We start from the raw sequence: 19,861 nt of genomic DNA, 5'->3' as shown, positions 1-19,861 counted from the left end.
ATGTCTGCCACATGCGGATTGTGTAAGAATGGAGGCAGTGCTCATAGGAGCAGCAAAACTGACCTCGTCAGAGCGCCACACCTCGTCAAAGGCTTGTTTTAAAAACAAATGACTGAGGAAGAAAGACAGTATTCCCAATGAGATCCTACATCCCATTACTTTACACTAGAATCTAACACAGTCCTGCCGACATAGCTTAGTCATAAGTACTTAATCACTGCAAGTACTCAAAATTTCACCTTCTTGTGTTATATTCTCTACCATTTATCCTCTCTATCTGCTCCCCCTCCTCAACCTAAACTACTCTCAAAATACACACACGCGCGCACACACACACACACACACACGCACACATCCCTGGCAACAAAGATCCTTTTGATGAATTGGCTTGAGGCCACACAGTGGTTGGGGGAAAGGGTCGATCTTTTCAGCACTGGGTTTGTACAGTGGAAGTGGCAGGATTTCTGTCTCCTGGGCTGGTCACCCGAGAGCTGGGCCAGTCCTTTCCAACCGGTCAGCAGACCTGCGCTTGTGTGGACAGTTATTGCACAGCCTGCATGAACAGAAGTGAACATTAGGATGACATGGAACACTTTTTTTTTTTCATAACAGTAGCTTTACTGGATTAAATCTTGGCTTTTATTGTGTCCGTCTTCCCTTTCGTGTGTGTGTGTGTGTGTGTGTGTTCAGGTGTGCAAGAATGTTAAATGCCCTTGCTTTTAGTGCAGTACAGTGAGAACAGATGACACTTTTTTTTGACAGGCAGAGTGGACAGTGAGAGAGAGAGACAGAGAGAAAGGTCTTCCTTTTGCCGTTGGTTCATCTTCCAATGGCCGCCACGGCTGGCGCGCTGTGGCCGGCGCACTGCGCTGATCCAAAGGCAGGAGCCAGGTACTTATCCTGGTCTCCCATGGGGTGCAGGGCCCAAGTACTTGGGCCATCCTCCACTGCCTTCCCTGGCCACAGCAGAGAGCTGGCCTGGAAGAGGGGCAACCAGGAAAGAATCCGGCGCTCCGACCAGGACTAGAGCCGGGTGCGCCGGCGCCGCTAGGTGGAAGATTAGCCTATTGAGCCGTGGCGCCGGCCAAACCATGACACTTACTTCCAGAAGTCTGAGGACCTGGGGTTAGATTTCAGATGGGAGGGAGCAGCAAGGGCACAGTCCTAACACACGCCCTGAAACCTCTGCCTACCTTATTTGTGAATCCAGAGGGTTGAAAGTAAAGGATTAGCCACCTGGACACGTCTTTGATTATGGAAAAGCGACAACATTGGATCCTCAACTCACAATGGCCTCTACTCATTTCCTAGGTGTGGACCAATCGATTTATTTTTTAACAGGATCCACTCATTGTTTTTCCTTACATTTCATCTTCCTCATTTTGTCTTTTATTGCTTTTTAAAAAAAAAAAAAAAAAAAAGGAATTTCTGCCGGCACCGCGGCTCACTTGGCTAATCCTCCGCCTTGCAGTGCCGGCACACCGGGTTCTAGTCCCGGTCAGGGCGCCGGATTCTGTCCCGGTTGCCCCTCTTCCAGGCCAGCTCTCTGCTGTGGCCAGGGAGTGCAGTGGAGGATGGCCCAAGTACTTGAGCCTGCACCCCATGGGAGACCAGGATAAGTACCTGGCTCCTGCCATCGGAGCAGTGCGGTGCGCCGGCCGCAGCGGCCATTGGAGGATGAACCAATGGCAAAGGAAGACCTTTCTCTCTGTCTCTCTCACTGTCCACTCTGCCTGTCAAAAAAAAAAAAAATGGAATTTCTTTAATTCATTTTCCAAGATTAACATTACTAAGACACTAGAATGTTTATTTAATATTTCCACATCTTTTTGGCACTGTCTTTTCATAATCCAAAACTGATGATTTTTAATTTTTCTTAGTACCATCACTGTCACTGCATCCTACCTTTTAACCATGTCTGACTTCAGATCATAGAAATAACAAACACAGAGCACCTGGAGTCCTGAACAGCCAGCCCCCGGTATGAACTCCGCCTCGGGGACCCGAGTGAGAATGCCCCAGTGTCTCGCAGCCTCCCTCCACTCTTCCTGCAGGACATCAAACACCACTCTGCTCTCTCCTTCCTTCTTCTCCTGCATCGTTCACTTTCACAACAATGAATACGTCCATTTGTCTGTTGCATTTACCATCAGAAAAACATTCTAATAATAATGTTAAAATTATTTTCATCTCACATCATCTTAACCACTGTTCTCCCACTTCTAATGCCAACCCAGTGCCTCAAAGTGCTTCCCTCTCACCTCTGCCTAATAATAGTAACTGCACTTTATCAAGTGGTGGTGGGGACTTTGTAGGCCATGTCGTGTGTTCTCACAAGAGCGTTATGAAATAAATACTGTTATCACCAAGGTAGGGACAGAATCCAGAAAAGTTAAGGAACTTGCTCAAGGGCACAATTAATATATAATTTTAATGTCAGATCAATTGTAACAGCTATGGCATTGATAGAATTATATTAAGGAAAAGAGTTTTGAAGCAAAATTTGGCAGAGAAGGGCCAGTGCTGTGGTGTAGCAGGCTAAGCACCGGCATTCCACATAGGCGCCAGTTCAAGTCCCAGCTGCTCTACTTCCGATCCAGCTCTCTGCTATGGCCTGGGAAAGCAGTGGAAGATGGCCTGAGTCCTTGGGCCTCTGCACCCATGTGGGAGACCTGGAGGAAGCTCCTGGATCCTGGCTTTGGACTGGCCCATCTCCAACCATTGCAGCCATTTGGGGAGTGAACCAGTGGGTGGAAGACCTCTTTCTCTGTATCTACTGCTCTCTGTCTGTAATTCTACCTCTCTCTGTAACTCTATCTCTCAAATAAATAGTAAATCTTTATAAAAAAAATTTGACAGAAAAAGAACAATTTGCTTATTTTGATAGCTCTCCAAAGTACTGAGAAGATTACACCACAGTTTCTCCGTGTCCTAGGCCACTCACTCTAATTATAAAATTTTTAAGAACTCATGCTAAAGATGGGTAAAAATGATTTTTGTTTATTTTTCTTTATTTGAAAGGCAGAGGCACAAAGACACAACGGGATTTTCCATCAGCTAGCTCATACCCCAAATGCCTGCAACTGAGCCAGGAGGAAGCCGGGAGCCCAGAGCACAAGCCGGATCTCCCGTGAGGGTGGCAGCGACTCAACTACTAGAACCATCATGGCTGCCTCCCAGGGAGCGCAAGGGCAGCAAGCGCAGAATCAGAGGTGCAGCCAGGACTCGAGCCCAGGAACTCTCACAGGGGATGCCAGCATCCCAGCGACTGAACTGCTGTGTCAAAAGCCGGCCCCTAAAAGCTATCTAATTCCTGGTTTCTGCTATGAGTATTCAGGATCTCTTTGATTTCTGCCAGCCATGTGTGGTACCCTGATCTGCGGTCTACCCTGAGCACATAACCAGGGACTGGCTTGTGGCAGGAGCACAGGGCTGGGAGGGCGAGGTGACAGCCAGGACACCACAGGCCTGGGTTGGGGACCGTGCCTCTGCCCAGCTCTTCGGTTCCAAACACTTCACTTCCCGATTTCTTTGGGGAAACCAGTCCTGTGTATGTTAATAAAAGGGAACATGCATTCCAGATCCACATGCAGAGTCTGAGGGCTCCTGTAACTTTTTCCTCTGCCGGCCTCTGGAAGCAGTCTCACGTGGGCACCCAGGACAGCCTTCCTCCCCTCCAGCCACCACCCCTCGGAGTTCTCCCCTCTCCAAAGCCTGGTGCTCACTGTCAGCTGTGCAGAGCTGGTGTGGCCCAGCCTCCTCCTCTGGTCCTAAGGCTCTGCCGTGACTTCTGGAGCCCCTGCCCCCCACGGCACCCTCTGCCTTTCCTCTCCTCACCAAATGATTCCACCCTAAACATCTCAGTGGCTCTAACTCAGCATACTCAAGTCTGCATGGGTCATCCTTCTCATAGACCCTGCTTCCTCTCGTCTGTTAGTCTGGACTAAACCTAGCTCCACATGGCCCACGAATACATGAGGCTGTCTTGCCCATCCACCACCTACCTCCTTGCAATCTAAATGGTCAACAGATGCTGTCCACTCCCTGCCTGGATTCCTCAAAATCTCTTCCTTTCCTCGTACTCCACTCTCGACCAGATCCCTGCCTCTGAGGTTCTCACCTGCGTTCCCCCATCTACCCTAAGCCTACCTGTCAGAATGGGCTTCCCTGGGGGCTATCCATTTAAAAGCCCTACTGATCAGGGGCCAGTGCCTTGGCTCACTTGGCTAATCCTCTATCTGCGGCACCAGCATCCCATATGGGCACCGGGTTCTGGTCTCAGTTGCTCCTCTTTCAGTCCAGCTCTCTGCTGTAGCCCGGGAAGGCAGTAGAGGATGGCCCAAGTGCTTGGGCCCCTGCACCCGCATGGAAGACCAGGAGGAAGCACCTGGCTCCGGACTTTGGATGGGCACAGCACCAGCTGTGGCAGCCATTTGGGGAGTAAACCAATGGAAGGAAGACCTTTCTCTCTGTCTCTCTCTCTCTCTGTAACTCTACCTGTTAAAAAAAAAAAAAAAAAAAACCCTACTGATCATAACACACTGATACTAATCGCCTCCCAACTGTTAGAGCAGCTAAAACCAAGGGAATTATGTAAGCACAGGTGGTAAGATTTTCTTAGATGGAATAACTTATCAGAATGGAAGAACAAATCATTTTTATTCATCATGAAAGATACTCCACCAAGGTTAAAAGAATTTGGTTATTTTAGCAATTAAATGCAAATAGGAGATAAACAACAGTGGAGTATGTACTTGCATGGCAGATACTATATGTCAGGCACTTTATGTAGGTTACCTGTATTAATATAACCCTGTGTTATAGATGTACTCTTCATTTAAGGAGCTGAGACTAGTCTGGTTTGTCTCCTGGCAAGTAAATGTCACCTCCAGGATTCAAATGCAATTCTGCCCAATACCCCAAGCCTATGTACTCATCACCTGTCACCAAGAAAATGCTGGACATACAGGTGCAATGAGTGGTTAAAAGACCCACACACGGTATAATGGCTTGGACTTGAATTCAACCATAATGGTTTCTTTTTAAATTTAAATTTCAAATTTCAGGACTATAATATATTTATGTTGGCCAAAAGAAGAAATGGGTAAAAATGAGAAGCACTATTTGGTGATAAGAAAATTCAACAGACAACATGACTAAGACTTCACAGAATTCTTCCAGCTTCCTGTTTCTGCGGCCAGAAGTAACTTTTACATATTATCCATCTTTAAACAACTAAATAATATACATTTACCAGTACTTATATTTGGCACAAGTGTAGGTATTATCTGAATAAAAGGAAAACAAAGAAACAGGACCCACCTTCAAGAAATGAACCATCAACTTGGGGTACCAAGATATGTAACTAATAAAGACAGTATTTGCTATCCCAGCTTTATTTATCACACACAACCTCACCATACACTCAATGTGGACAATATGAGCCCCAAATATAAAAGGACTGCACATTATGACCACGGGTCTGTGAAATACCCCTATAAAGGAGATTCTATGAACCTGGGAGGGGAGCGGAACATGGCCCGAGTACTGGAGTTCCTGGCATCCATGTGGGAAACCAGGATGGAGCTCCTGGCTTTCTGGTAGCATAGCCCAGACTTGACTGTTGTGGCCATTAGGGAGTGAACCAGCAGAAGGAAGATCTGTGTGTGTGTGTGTATGTGTGTGTGTGTCTACCTCTCTCTGACACTCTACCTTTAAAGTAAATAAATAATTTTTAAAGGAGATGCTAGGTCACAAAAATCTGAAATCTAGCTCTTTCTAAATAAAACAAGTAATCCACACTAGCCAAGGTCGTCCTCTGTAGCACCACTCATTCTACTAGAAAACCTTCCCTTCACACGTAGAATGGAAGGACCTTTCTGTCTAGGCCCCATTTTCATGATCAAATTTCAGAATTAGTGGACTGTAAAGGTTTATTTTATCATAGTAAAAATAAATATTTTAAGTTGATGAAATCATCATTTAGCACTGAGTTCACTATTACAATACTTTAAGTTGGAAAATTATTTTAAGGGCACTTTCTGAATGAATTTAAGTGTTAACACAAATGTGGCATTTTGATGGCATATAACAAAGTCCGTTAGAACAGGCATGGGTTGTGTTTCTCTTAGCTGGGAATAACAAGCACTCCCTACTGTGTTTCCACAGGAAGGAACCTCCTTGCAATGAAGACCCAGGCGTGTGCACGTGAAGGCAATGATTTTTGTGATTAGTGAATGTGGGAGAAAGATTAATTTAAAGAAAGTAATTGACCAAAAGTTACACTGAAAGAGTGTTGAAGAATTAACAATTTTTTTTTTTTTGACAGGCAGAGTGGACAGTGAGAGAGAGAGACAGAGAGAAAGGTCTTCCTTTGCTGTTGGTTCACCCTCCAATGGCCACCGCGGCTGGCGCGCTGCAGGCGGCGCACTGCACTGATCCAAAGGCAGGAGCCAGGTACTTATCCTGGTCTCCCATGGGGTGCAGGGCCCAAGCACTTGGGCCATCCTCCACTGCACTCCTGGCCACAGCAGAGAGCTGGCCTGGAAGAGGGGCAACCGGGACAGAATCCAGCGCCCCGACTGGGACTAGAACCCGGTGTGCCGGTGCGGCAAGGCGGAGGATTAGCCTAGTGAGCCACGGCACCAGCCACAATTCTGTCTAATTCCAAAGTCTCAATACTCTCCATATTCTATCTTTCAGAATACCTGATGTTTAAAAAAAATTTATTTATTCATTCATCTATCTTAAAGGCAGAGAGAGACATCTCATCTACTAGCTCACTCCTCCAAAGCCCATAACAGAGAGGGCTGGGCCAGGTCAAGGCAAGGAGCCAGGAACTCAGTCTGAGTCTCCCACATGGCTGGCAGAGACCCAAAGACTTCAGCCATCACGTGCTATTTCCAGGGTGCGCATTAGCTAGATGCCAGAATCAGGAGCAGAGCAGGGATGTGAACCCAGGCACTCTAATATTGGAAGCAGGCATCCCAAACGGCCGCCCCTAGTCTGCGCTTTTACCTACCCTCTCCCAACATTTTGCTTTTCCCACCAAAAGCCTCTTGCTTCAACTGCTCAGTAAATGAACACAGTGGGCTTGAGATTTGTTTGTAAAGGGTGAAGTCCTAACGAAATGCATTTTTAAATTTCTTGAACCCTTCCAATGATCTGCAAAATGCTTTCTTTTTATCCAGACTTCCTCAAAAACGCACAGGTTTGAAAACCTCACAGACCATCAATATCATCAATTGTGCATTATTTTTGGCCAAAGCCATTTGCTAAGCTACCAGCTTTGTTAGATAATATCAGTGATGAGAGAGAACCACTACAACGCTGTATCTGCCATTGATCTCTAAGTCATCAGGCTTCCGGTCCCTCACAAGTCATTCACTGTGGAACCTGTCACACGACATAAGGACTCTCGCTAGTTGGAACCTGCAATTGCTCCTCTTCCACAGGACTTTCTAAACAGTACAAAGCTCATGAAACACAGCAACTTATGATGTTTTTTCCCCTTTCCTTTTACTTAATCTCTGATATGTTAATTCCACACGTGTTAAATGCTCTAAAATGACTTAATAGTGAAGACTTTACTGTATAATAATCTGATCCACTGAAACATTGTTAAGTCATCTAAATCTAAAAGACCAGAATTTTGTTCCTTGATTAGGCTAGCATATAGTTTCACAAAATGAAGACGTCTTCCCAAGAGGACTGGTAGGCAAGATTTCCACATATGAAACCTTTACAGCTTGCAAGGTAACAAAGGTAACACACACCACCTGTAACAACTGGGCTGCACTGCCAAGGATCTGATTTTATGTATATCCTGAATCATTAATAAACCTATAAATCATTTAAATCAGCAGAACATGCTTGAGATTTAAGACTACACAATTAAACCTTCTGCAGGGAAATGAAAGAAGCAGAATATTAAAATGTGTACAGAGCAAAAGTGCCCATCGTATCAACAGGTGGATTTTTCTTCATGGGGTCACTGCACCCTGCTTTGTTTTAGACAAAGGACTTCAGCCTGCTTCCAGGGCCTCCCTGTTCATGGTCAAAAGACAGAGCTGTTTGGCACTGGCATTTATGCCACTAAATAGAACCAATATGTTGGTAAAAGTCACCATCCAGGATCCTACTCTTGCTGTAAGTGTCTCGAACTGACTATTGAAAACCTAGATACACCATCACATTTATTTATCATTACAAAAATCATATAAACAGAAACCATATAGATGAGTAAAAATAAGGCAAGTTATAAGTTCTTTCAAAGAACAGTGTGGCACACGGCACGACTGTGTTCCGTGGCCTTGCCTTTCGTGAATGGTGGCAGCTGGGCTGGATAATCAGCCCGTCAACGCATGCCCGTGGCCTGACCTCAAACAGAGCCAGGTAGCTGGCAGCGTTCACTGTCCTGTGCAGCAGCAGCAACAGCCACTCCTTGTCGTTCAAGGTGCTTTTATTCTTTGTTTATCCATTTAAAGGCTTATAAATTTTTATGAACTGTTTGCGAGGTAAATACAACAGGGAGGCAATAGGACGGCTTGGCGAGCTCAGTCCAGAGCTGGCTCACATGCTTCTCATTTGTGACATGATGAACGAACTGGATCGTCCAACTCTGCTTTCCATACCATAGCAGGAGATGCAGCCCTGCCCCTTCCAGGATACTAGGTTACTGTTCGTGAACCGGATAAAACACTCTCTCTCTGCCCGAGAAACCCTGCAGAGGATCCAAGTCACTGTGTCACACAGAGCCGGGCTTAGGGCGGAGGGGTTTGGCTCATGTGTCCTTTGACACCCCTTGATGCTTTTGTTTCACAAACCACCCAGAGACAGTTCTAGATCTCTGTATCTATAAATATAACTCCCACTTTCAGTCTGCAGTTTAAACTGTCAAGGCATTATTCGGCAGACAAGTGTAGCATTCAGATATTAGGTTCAATTAATGCAAGCCTCCAGAAGATCAATATTAGGATAGAAACTGGCCAGTCGCAAGGAATCGAAAATGAACCAAACACACTGACCAAGCCAATCCAACGCTGTTTTCAACCCCCCTCCGTTCTGCCTACCATAAAGACAGCATAGATAAAAAGATTTCTCAAAGCAACTGATGCCAAAATATTCTATAGAAACGAGCAAGTCTGCCTACCCAACACAAATGCACTTTAATATATCATTTATCTACCCACAGTTATTGTCACTGATGCCAGCCATCAAATGAAATGTTGACTCTCTGCAGAATGACTAACATGGAGGGTGATCTCTTTTTTTAGAATACGCGTGAGATTCTATATGCCACAGACACATGTGTTATCCATAATATGCACATGCACACATGAAAGAATGAATAAAGGCAGCTGTAAAACTTCCTAACATGTTACAGTCGGTAATTAACGCAACTAGGAAGCAAAACACTCTAGACTGCAGTCTTTTGGAGGCAGGAGCTCATAATCCCCAAAGATTCAGAAGCATTACCTCATTGCAGCCTTGAGACAAGCTGAGCATTCACTCTAGGTCTTACCCAGCATCCACCGGTTCACACAAAGACAACAGAGGCGTGACCAATCACATTGTGGCTAGCAGGCACTGTTTCAAAGCCCTCTCCTGATATTACCCATTGACATGCTCACTGGCAGCCTGCTGAACTTGTCGTCATGGCAACACATCCCAGCTGCTCACCGAGGCTTGTTATATTACTTTTCCTTTTCACCACTCACTTAGCTAATTAAAAATTTAGAACTATGTTTTGCATGTTGGACGCAAATTGAAACAACGCAGGGTCCTTTTTCTCTTCTCTCTCCCTCGCTCTCTGTGTTTTTCTAATGGAGCTTTAAAAAATGCTGGGAAAAGCTATTCGAAGGACACTCCCATAAAGTCCCAATATAACCAATCAATAGAGAGACTGCATGTAGCTCTAGCCAGATGGAATTTGTCGCTAAACCTAATCTGCAGCAAAGCAAAACCAAGCCATGAACATCGTGAAAGATGGTCTTCCTGTTCTGAAATCTACCAGCCAATTCGGCATGGATTATTCGTGTTGAGATATCCCCATTATCCGTGGCCAAAATGTCCTTTAAGTGTTTTTATTTGACATGATTCTGATTTAAAGCAGCTTTACCCACAATTCCACAATGCCAGCAGAGTAAATAAATAAATAAAGCACAGAGAGAAGATCCTGCAAAAGCTGCCAATATGGCAAATGCTAAAAGAGGTCCCCACGCTTGTGAACCTGCCAGACGTTACAGATTTGACAACCAAAATGTACCACCTCTGGGGAAAGTCAGCAACAGCAGCCTACAATTGAAAACCCATGGAAAGAACATACCAGCTTTTGTTTACCAAAGCAGTGAAACAAATTAAACCTCCCAAACAGCTTCCAAGATGATGGCCGCCTCACACACATCTTTTGGAAAACTCCCCCTATGCCTTTCAGTTACGCCTTCATAACAAGTTGATACCAAGGCATTCTTAAGTTCTAAGGATGCTAAAATTTCTCCAGGTGTTTCAGCTTTCCAGTTAACACATTTAATAGAGTAGAAAGAAAATTAAAACTGAAACTATATCCATTGTGAGTAAGGACAGACAACAGACATCAAAGAGTTCCTGGAAGTGCAAGTGTGGGAGCTAATGGGCAAAGTCTGTGCTGATTTCAATTAAATGAGAAAATCAAGACATCAAAAACAAGCTTGGAGGGGTGGCTCCTTCCAGGGTTCGTCCACTAATCTTTCTCAGGCTGAAATAATCCAGGCCTGCCTGGGGTGCAGCGTTCAGCCCCCAAGCATAGTGTGAATGCAGACTCAGAGAGCCTGGCCATATTTTTCTCCAGCACTGCCTACATCTCTGAATTTTCAGGTCTCCCACAAAACACCACTGCAAAGCCGCCCCACTCACCCAGGCAGCTGGACACAGAAACTCCAAGGAAGCCAGACGAGAGTTCTCAATTGTCTTGTCAGGGACACAGCATGGGCGGGGGGTGGGGGTAGGGACGCTTGGCAGGTCTGGGGGATTGAGGCAGAAAAGATAACTGACGGAGCTATTTGGGGATTACAGGTAAATATGATAGTGCTTCAAAGCATCTGTGGGAAATGGAATTAAAAGATAACTTTACTTTGGTGCAAAAAAAATATATTGTGCTTGGTGTTTAGCACATTAAGTCGCTGCTTGGGATGCTTATATCCCATTTTGAAATGCCAAGTTCAAGACCTGCCTACTTGGCTTCTGCCCCAGCTTCCAGCTGATGTACCTCCTGGGAAGCAGCAAATGATGGCCCAAGTGCTTGCGTACCTGACACCAGGTGGGAGAGCCAGATTGAGTTCCTAGCTCCCTGACCCATCTCTGGCTGTTGTGGACACTTGAGAAAGGAGCCAGCAGGTGAAGGATCTTTCTTCATCCGTCTCTGTCTCAGCCTTGCAAACGCGAACTTAAAACATTTAAATTTTCCAATCCATGCATAGTTTTTTCACAATATGAATTTTAAATGAACTTTTTGAAGACCCCTGTCTGCATGGATTTTGACATTTTTTGTACCAAAAATAATCTTGCCTTTTAATTCCATTTTCCATGAATTTCCTTGAAATAGGCCCATAATGTTTACATCTTCCCTGTCTTCTCACCTCAAGTCATCAACAGATGGAACATCTAGGATGGGGCTCTCAGTTACAACACAGTAGACAGTAAACAGTGCCTCTCAACTCCCACGAAAATGACAGTAGGAGGAAGCAAAAAGGAGGAAAACCGAAGATGGAGAGTGAAAGCAGATGAAGCCATCAAATAATTTTGGAAGCTGGAAAAACAGATGGGTGAGAGGTATTGAAATAAGAGAGTAAAGAAAATTTAAATATGTAAAAGGAAAAGCCGGCCATGGACGGCAGTGTGGGTGTAGCAATTCTGAGACAGTTTCATGTGTATGGTGAGATTGAGACAATTAGTAAATACCCTGTCAGAGAAGGAAGACATAAACACAGACTGATGTAAGGCAAGAGCAGCCCTGGGATATCACTATGAAATCGAGATTTAAACATGCATCCTAGGAATTTAGATACACCTCTCACTCTGCCCACTGAAAAGCTCTAGAAGCGATGCCACCCCATAACAATGAGCTCATGGGGCATTCACAATCTTGATGTCTTAGTAGGATTTCCCACCAACAGTAACCAGGGTTTCTTAGAGAAACAACTGATGCTCATGGATAAGTCCAATGCAGAAAAAGCAGTAGTGAATCTGACACAGTTTTTGGGAACCCTAAAGCAAGAAAAAAGTCTCAAAATCTGAATGGAACACATCAAAAGATACATGGACCAGACTGAGAAGGTTTCCACAGGCATACCATGAATAAGTTGAGCATAAAGCAACATGTCTGCAGAAGAGTAACAATAACAAAGAATCCATAAGTAACAATAACAAAGAATCCATGCATCCACTGTGATACAGAAACAAACAAAAAATTACAAGGAGTGCAGAAAGAACAGTGATTTTAAAAAAAAGATGCCAATTAATATGATTAGAAGAAGCAATGGAATTGGAATATCACATTTACAACTACCACTGTAGTAAGTGAACCAAGCAAGAGTTACTGAGGCGTATTTATCCAAAAGGTAGAAGGCTGCTGGAGAACAAGCTATTCATATAGAATCAAAATCTCAACAAACAGATTACTTTATAATTACGAAGGGGAAAAGACCATGGGAAACAGAACATGGCTAGAATCAAATGATCCAATTTAGTATCATCAATGAGACCAAGAGCCAGGGCTCCTGATATATGCACTAAGAAGAACACAGCACAACCTATATTAGTATTCTTGCAACAACAAAAATTCTGATTCTGAATCTAATCCTAAAGAATTAATCAGACAACTTCAAATTGAGGGACATTCTGCAAAACAACTGGCCCTAAATATTATAAAATGTCAATGTCATAAAAGATAAAGGGAGCTGGAAAACTAAACAATTCTTAAAAAAAAGAAAGAAAGAAAGAAAATGAAGACATGCAACTAAATACAACATGACCCTCAGAGCTTGGAATTAAAAAATAAGAACGAAAACAACAGAGGAGATGATTGGGACAACAGAAAAATTTAAACAGGATGCTACATCATAGTATTATATCAATGTTCAACTTTCTCAACTTAGAAATTCTAATCTCAAATAATTATTTAAGAGAATGCTCTTGTTAGGGGAAATGTATCCCTAAAGCATTTCCAGGTACAGTGTCATGAGGTTTACAAATGGTAAAGATAGATAGGTATTAGACCCACAAGTAGGTCTGACAAATGCGGCAGCACATTAACAATGGGCAGTTTAGATGAAGAGAATATCAGAGTTCATTTCATTTATTTTGTAATTTTTCTGTTATAAGAAATGAGTTAAAAGCTGGAGGGAGGAAAGAATGCAGAAACACTCAAGAATTTAGGTGCTGTTGGGCCGGCGCCGCGGCTCACTAGGCTAATCCTCCGCCTTGCGGCGCTGGCACACCAGGTTCTAGTCCCAGTCGGGGCGCCGGATTCTGTCCTGGTTGCCCCTCTTCCAGGCCAGCTCTCTGCTGTGGCCAGGGAGTGCAGTGGAGGATGGCCCAGGTGCTTGGGCCCTGCACCCCATGGGAGACCAGGAGAAGCACCTGGCTCCTGGCTCCTGCCATCGGATCAGCGCGGTGCACCGGCCGCAGCGCGCCGGCCGCGCCGGCCATTGGAGGGTGAACCAACGGCAAAGGAAGACCTTTCTCTCTGTCTCTCTCTCTCTCACTGTCCACTCTGCCTGTCAAAAAATAAATAAATAAATAAATAAATAAATAAATAAATAAAAAATAAAAAAAGAATTTAGGTGCTGTTAAAGGTGAGGCGTGGAATGAGACTGAAAATAGAACTTGTGCTTCGGATGTTTCTTAGGAGCATCGAGACACTCAGCTCCAACCCCCTTCCCCAGCTGGGTACAGCTACCTCTCGACCTAGGCAGACAGTGGAAATTTTACATTCAAAAACAGAGGTTAAATCACACAAATTGTTAACTTAGGGACAGCGAGCATGGCTGAGGGGGGAATCAGGTAATGAATAAAATGGGATTCTGTGAAAATCTATCTCCCTTCCTCGGCTTCTGGGATGTCGGCAGCCAGTCTGGAGGCTGGGAGAATCTTCCAGGGAAACTGATTAGTGCAAGAGAAAAGACCCCAGGGCAGCCTCTTCAGATCATGCTGCAAGAAGGCACAGCAGGGGTCCAACTCCAACCTCACAGGAGCTCCAACAGTACTTCAGTGCCTCTTGAGATCAAAACAAAACTAGGCCGGCGCCGCGGCTCACTAGGCTAATCCTCCGCCTAGCGGCGCCGGCACACCGGGTTCTAGTCCCGGTTGGGGCACCGGATTCTGTCCCAGTGGCCCCTCTTCCAGGCCAGCCCTCTGCTGTGGCCAGGGAGTGCAGTGGAGGATGGCCCAGGTGCTTGGGCCCTGCACCCCATGGGAGACCAGGAGAAGCACCTGGCTCCTGGCTCCTGCCATCGGATCAGCGCGGTGCGCCGGCGGCAGCGCGCCGGCCGCGGCGGCCATTGGAGGGTGAACCAACGGCAAAGGAAGACCTTTCTCTCTGTCTCTCTCTCTCACTGTCCACTCTGCCTGTCAAAAAAAAAAAAAAAAAAAAAAAAAAACAAAACTAGAAAGAAAACTTTAAAGAACTGGAGAGGAAGCACAGAGCAAACCTCTACAATTAATACTGTCAGGAAGTTATTAGAGATATGGTCCAAGAAAATAAGAAAGCAAACCAAGGAATCGAAAGACATGGAGGATAGGAAACAGTGGATCAAACATAGTAAAAAGAAAACTCCCCCAAAAAACAAGTGTTAAACAGCCTAGAAAGAAATTAGTCCAGATCAGAAAAGGAAAATGTACTCTGGAAAGAAGGTCTCATAGAAAGGAGGGAAATGGGTAAATTATTTGAGATACTAACTAGTGTGGAACAAAGAGGCAGGGTCCAGCACAACTGATGGATCATTTGGGGGAACAAAAAGAAAGACATTTCTAAAAGTCCATGCAATTAAAAAGAAAGGCAATCACTAACTCCAGCCAAGACAAATGGTTGTATTAAAAGTTACGCATAATCAGAATACTTGGTCCTTCAAAGAAAAGAGGTTTTCAGTCATCACAGTACAAATATTCATTATTGATTTATCTTTAAATTCTTATTAACTCCATTGGGAAGATAAGTGCAAGGAAAGTGAGTATATAAGGAAGCTAAATTTCATTTACCCTACTGGAAAGACAAATTATAAAATCTAAACATATTAAGTCAAATAAATTAAAAGTAATAAATCAAGCACATTATTCAATATCAAAGAAATAAGTAAAACAAGCTAAAAGGATTACCTCTGGGGAGTGGGAATCAGCAAAGAAAGGCAGGAAGGTGGCAGGTGGCAGTGACTGGTGTTTTTCATTATATTAAATAGTTATTTGTGTGTATTTATCACAGTAGTTATATTTTTTGGACTTCTTAAACTATATGCCCTATGACCTTTGTGAAAGTAAAAATTAATTATAAAAAAATAAACATCATGAATAGCATAGGATCAGGTATGGCAGAAAGCAGTCCACTAGTTAAGACTATTGATGAGTACCCCTCATGGGACCTGCACTGTGACAAGAAACATGCCATGGTGCTATGGTGGATATTCTTTTAGTTTTGCCTTTTTCATATTATTTTTAAAATAAACATTAACCACAAAAATCAATTTTTCATAAGAACCACTGATAAATTTACCTTAATGTCTACAAAGGATGTGCTTTCAAATGTGAAACTACCTTCAAATTCCTCTTATGAAAACAATAGTCTAGAATGTTCATTATTCAAAAGTAAAACAAATTGAGTCACTCATTTAGCAAGTGTTTGTCAACTATCCCTATTCTGGCTCCCTCACATACTAGCGGTGTGACATTGGGCAAGTTGTTAATATAGTATCTGAATTTCCTCATCTGTAATGTGAGCATAATATATACCCCATACACAGCACATGGCACAGAAAACACACACACACACACACACACACCCCTTAACTGTCACTCCTGCTATTGTGAGTATATCCCTGTGCTTGCCACTGAAGTACAACATGAACAAGAGACAGCCCTGCCATTAAGGGCCTCTAGTGGGGGGTGAGAAAGGAAGCAGGACACACAGGCAACAACGACGCAAAGCCATAAAGAAGAAATGGGCTGGGGGCTCAGAGATATTTTCCCAGTCTCCCACTTCCACTCACCCCCCACCATGCATGAAACGTAATTATTTCCAAGTAAATTCTATAAAACGCTAGTTCCAGAAACTATTTCTTTTTTAAAAAGTTTGGAGGTCAAATCAGTCTGGGAAACTACACGTTACACCGCCCTGGGGAGACCCCGTGCTCAAATTAGCAGAGTTAAATTTCTCAGGGGTCCTACAGCTAGGAAAACGCTGTTTGCTGGTTAATCCAGCATTTCCCAAACTAACTTGCCCAGGGACCTCTTTATATATTCACAAGACCCAAGTGTCACAAAGTTGGCGCTGGTTTTCCACACACACATTCTGGGAACCTCTGACATAGATTTTAAGACTTCAAGATGGGGAGACCTTTTATTTGGTTCCTGCTGTATCACAGATCTTTAAACTCTCTTCTGGCCATTTGGACCATTTAAAAAGTCCCCAACTTTTTACAATGAAAATATCATTTAACAGAAAACTCCCTCAAGGAGATCACCTTTGTGTAAGGGAATCTAATAAGTAGATGAGATTTGTGTATACTTATGGGCATGGCCACATACTTGGTTTCAAATAACTCAAATAATATACCTGAAAGGAAAAACTCCAAAAAAAGCTTTAATCAGTAATAGATTCTTCACTCTTTTGTTAAGAAGAGTACTGTGAATCACAGGTACCCAGTGAAATGGGATATACGTTTTAAAGTCTCTCTAACAAATCAACATCACAAGCCCTCTGTTGGAAGACTTTTTTAGTAAAAAGAAGCAGGCAGATTCTGAGCAGTTTCCCTGTTTTGAAATATGCATGACTTGGATTATTTCACATTCACTTGCTTCTCTCGTCTTTTGAGAAAACTCATAAATACATTCTTTCTGTACTGAAGTTTTCTGAGAAGGAGAGTCTGCAGAGGTCCAGGGTTGTTTATCTCACAGAACCCAAATGCTTTAATATGTGAAGACTAAAAGGCTTCTGGGGAGAGCACTGGATGCTGAAGACAATCACCTGCTTTTCAAAGACTGGGGAAGAGAGCCTCTTCCTCCAAATCATGGAGGAGAGAAGCTGTGCAAAGACTCCTCTCTCTAGTCCTGCTCTTCTTGCTGTCCTGATCTGCCTAAATCCTCTCCCCAAGCTGTAGGAAGGGGAGCTTCTCAAGTGCCTCAAAGGGTTCACGCCTCTCCCAGTGAAGTCCTTCAAGCACCCCACTCGCCCTTCTTAGGAAAACTCACAGCTTGTAACTGGCCGCAGGAGCTTTCCAGGGCCCCCGGGCTGACACTGCCCTCCTGGCGGCTGCTCATTCCTCCTGGGCAATGCTCCCAGGGGACTCGGAGCTGCTGCAATCAGTCCACTCCAATTCCCCACACGACTCTTGCTGCAGGGGTGGGGAAAGACCGGCCAGGCCAAGGAAGGCGTGTGAAACCACCTGGCCTGGCCCTACCAAGGCAACCACACTGTTGAACTGATAATTTTGATAGGCCTGCAAGTGAGATTATAAATATCCAAAAGGCCCTTGGCACCCTCACCCTTGCAGGGCTGCCCCTGGATGCTCCTGTCCTGGGGCTCACCCAAGTGTCTTGTCCCTAACCATCCAGCTCCACCCCACCCCACGTCCTCGGTGCAGAGGGACCTTTCACGAGTCAGCCTGCTCCCGCCAAGTCCCAGCTTAAGGACTTGCAGTCCCAGGCACCGTCTTCCCGATAACCTGCTTCTTGTTGTTCATATTTGATTCTGTGTCTCTCCTGCTCAACTCTAGGTGCCTGACAGCAGGGGTCATTCCAACACCGCTCACCGGCAAGCAACCTCAAGTGACCACCAACACGTGGGCTGTGGCCAGGCACACTATAAGTCTTCACAGAATGTGCTGAATATAGGAATAAATGAGTGAGTGAATGAATGAATCTACCCAGAGGAATAAAAATTGAATGAATTTCAGCTGCAGCTACCCATGCTCTGAAACAGCAATGTAACTTTACTAAGAGTATAATTAATCAAATAGGATAAAAATGCTTTACAGGTGAGACAAGCATGCCCAAAATGAAAAACTATGACTTTTAATTCAAGTTATTCATTAACTGTCAGTAGGGGATTATAGGCCTCAGAGAGTCACCTCGTGGGAAACGTGGGGCCAGGTGACACAGCTAGACACAGGACAAAAGTCCAGAACAGAACGAAGCATCTCCATGAAGAAGCACAAAGGCCAAAGCATGAGTTGATGCAACTTCTAGATTTATAAAAAACAAGTACTCAGTTTAAAAATATGATTAAAAATATTAAAATATCTTATGAAAATCTGAAATGTAGTGGTACTAAAATTAAGAAAGCACAGCAAACCACAAATCCAAAATATTATGATTGAAATGGCAGTTTCTTGAAATTAAAGATAAAGGAAAATGATACCTCTGAATTTCCAAGTTTAAAGAATTAATAATGTGACTGGTTGAAAATATGGGACAAGTGCTATAGGGCAGTGGTAAAGCTTGAGATATCCAGATCCCATATTGAGGTGCCTGGGTTCAAGTCCTACTTCTGCTCCCGATCCAGCTTCCTGCTAATGTGCACCCCAGGAGGCAGCCGGTGATGGCTCAAGTAGTTGAATCCCTGCCACCCACATGGGAGACCTGAACGGAGGTCTGGCTTCAGCCTGGCCCTGCTCTGGCTATTGTGGGCATTTGGAAAATGAACCAGTAGATGGGAGACTTTGTCTCTCTCTGACTTTCAAAAATAAATACATTTTAAAAAAAATCAACATAAAATTTGCCTACATAAGTACTCATTTGGTAACCTGGCTCCCGAGTTTTTGGGACTTAAGGTCATTTCGAATGCTTCTTCTCTCCCACTTGATGCTTCTTTCTCTTCCTTTTGGGTCTGATCTTTAGGTCTAGTTGGTGGCTGTGAACATTCCTTCAGCTCAGCTGTACCAAAACTTCAATTTCTCCATGGGAATGTTCAAAAGCTTACAGAACCATAGCATTACTGCTACGTGGAACTTTACCAAACACATCTCTAGGAATTAGTATCCTTGTTTCAGCAAGGAGTGTCTTAGGGGCAAGGAGAAGAAAAGATCAAAGTCCATTATTGGGCACCACCTAAGGACCATGGACAGAACTTCACATTTCCTCATTTAATCGTAACAGCAGCACAGTAAGTTAGGCCTCATTAATTCCATTTTAAGGATAAAGCCAGTAATAAATAAATAGCATGTCTGGAGTCTACATGGTCACCAGAGCCCCTGGACCCTGGCCTGGTGATTGCGCCCCAAACTATGTGTTGAGCTGACAGTGAAGTGAAGCTAAACCGGAAATCAGTCCACCTGCCAACTTTGAAACACTATGTGTCGGTTTAAGGACAAGTCATAAATGTGCAACGTAAAACGTTCGACCTGCTAGTTTTTCTTTTTGGAAAAGAAATAAAGCTCCTCAAACTAGTTGAACATCTGTCTCTATTATCCTTTAATGTATGTTCGTTCCGGTGGAGCCTTGTTATAACTACTTAGGCTAGTGCAGAAACAAGTAAAACACCAACTAATTGTAATTCAATATGCCAGCTGTGAGCATATTACTATGTACAGAACTGTATTGGGACATAGAGGAGGGAACATTATATACTGCGTGGGAGAAGCCTGAGAAACACAGCAGAGCAGATGACAACAAGTCC

The 19,861-nt window shown here is 44.0% G+C and overlaps 1 protein-coding gene across 6 annotated transcripts in view; it reads right to left on the bottom strand.

The window, feature by feature from the left end:
* Positions 1–19,861, bottom strand: part of STOX2 (storkhead box 2) — a 255,624-nt gene that overhangs the window by 54,515 nt on the left and 181,248 nt on the right. Inside the window, exon 1 of one of the 6 annotated variants that reach the window (XM_089325527.1) lies at positions 9,478–9,601. The exons of the other annotated variants lie outside the window; for them this stretch is intronic. The gene's annotated coding sequence lies outside the window, so the exon portion shown is untranslated. Of the gene's footprint in view, positions 1–9,477; positions 9,602–19,861 lie in introns of those variants that run through there. 6 annotated transcript variants of the gene reach the window in all.

The sequence above is a fragment of the Oryctolagus cuniculus genome, chromosome 2 (genome assembly GCF_051225735.1).
Source record: "Oryctolagus cuniculus isolate XC-2025 breed Fujian yellow rabbit chromosome 2, ASM5122573v1, whole genome shotgun sequence".
Classification (NCBI taxonomy): domain Eukaryota; kingdom Metazoa; phylum Chordata; class Mammalia; order Lagomorpha; family Leporidae; genus Oryctolagus; species Oryctolagus cuniculus.
This window is presented reverse-complemented; position numbering and strand designations above follow the sequence as displayed.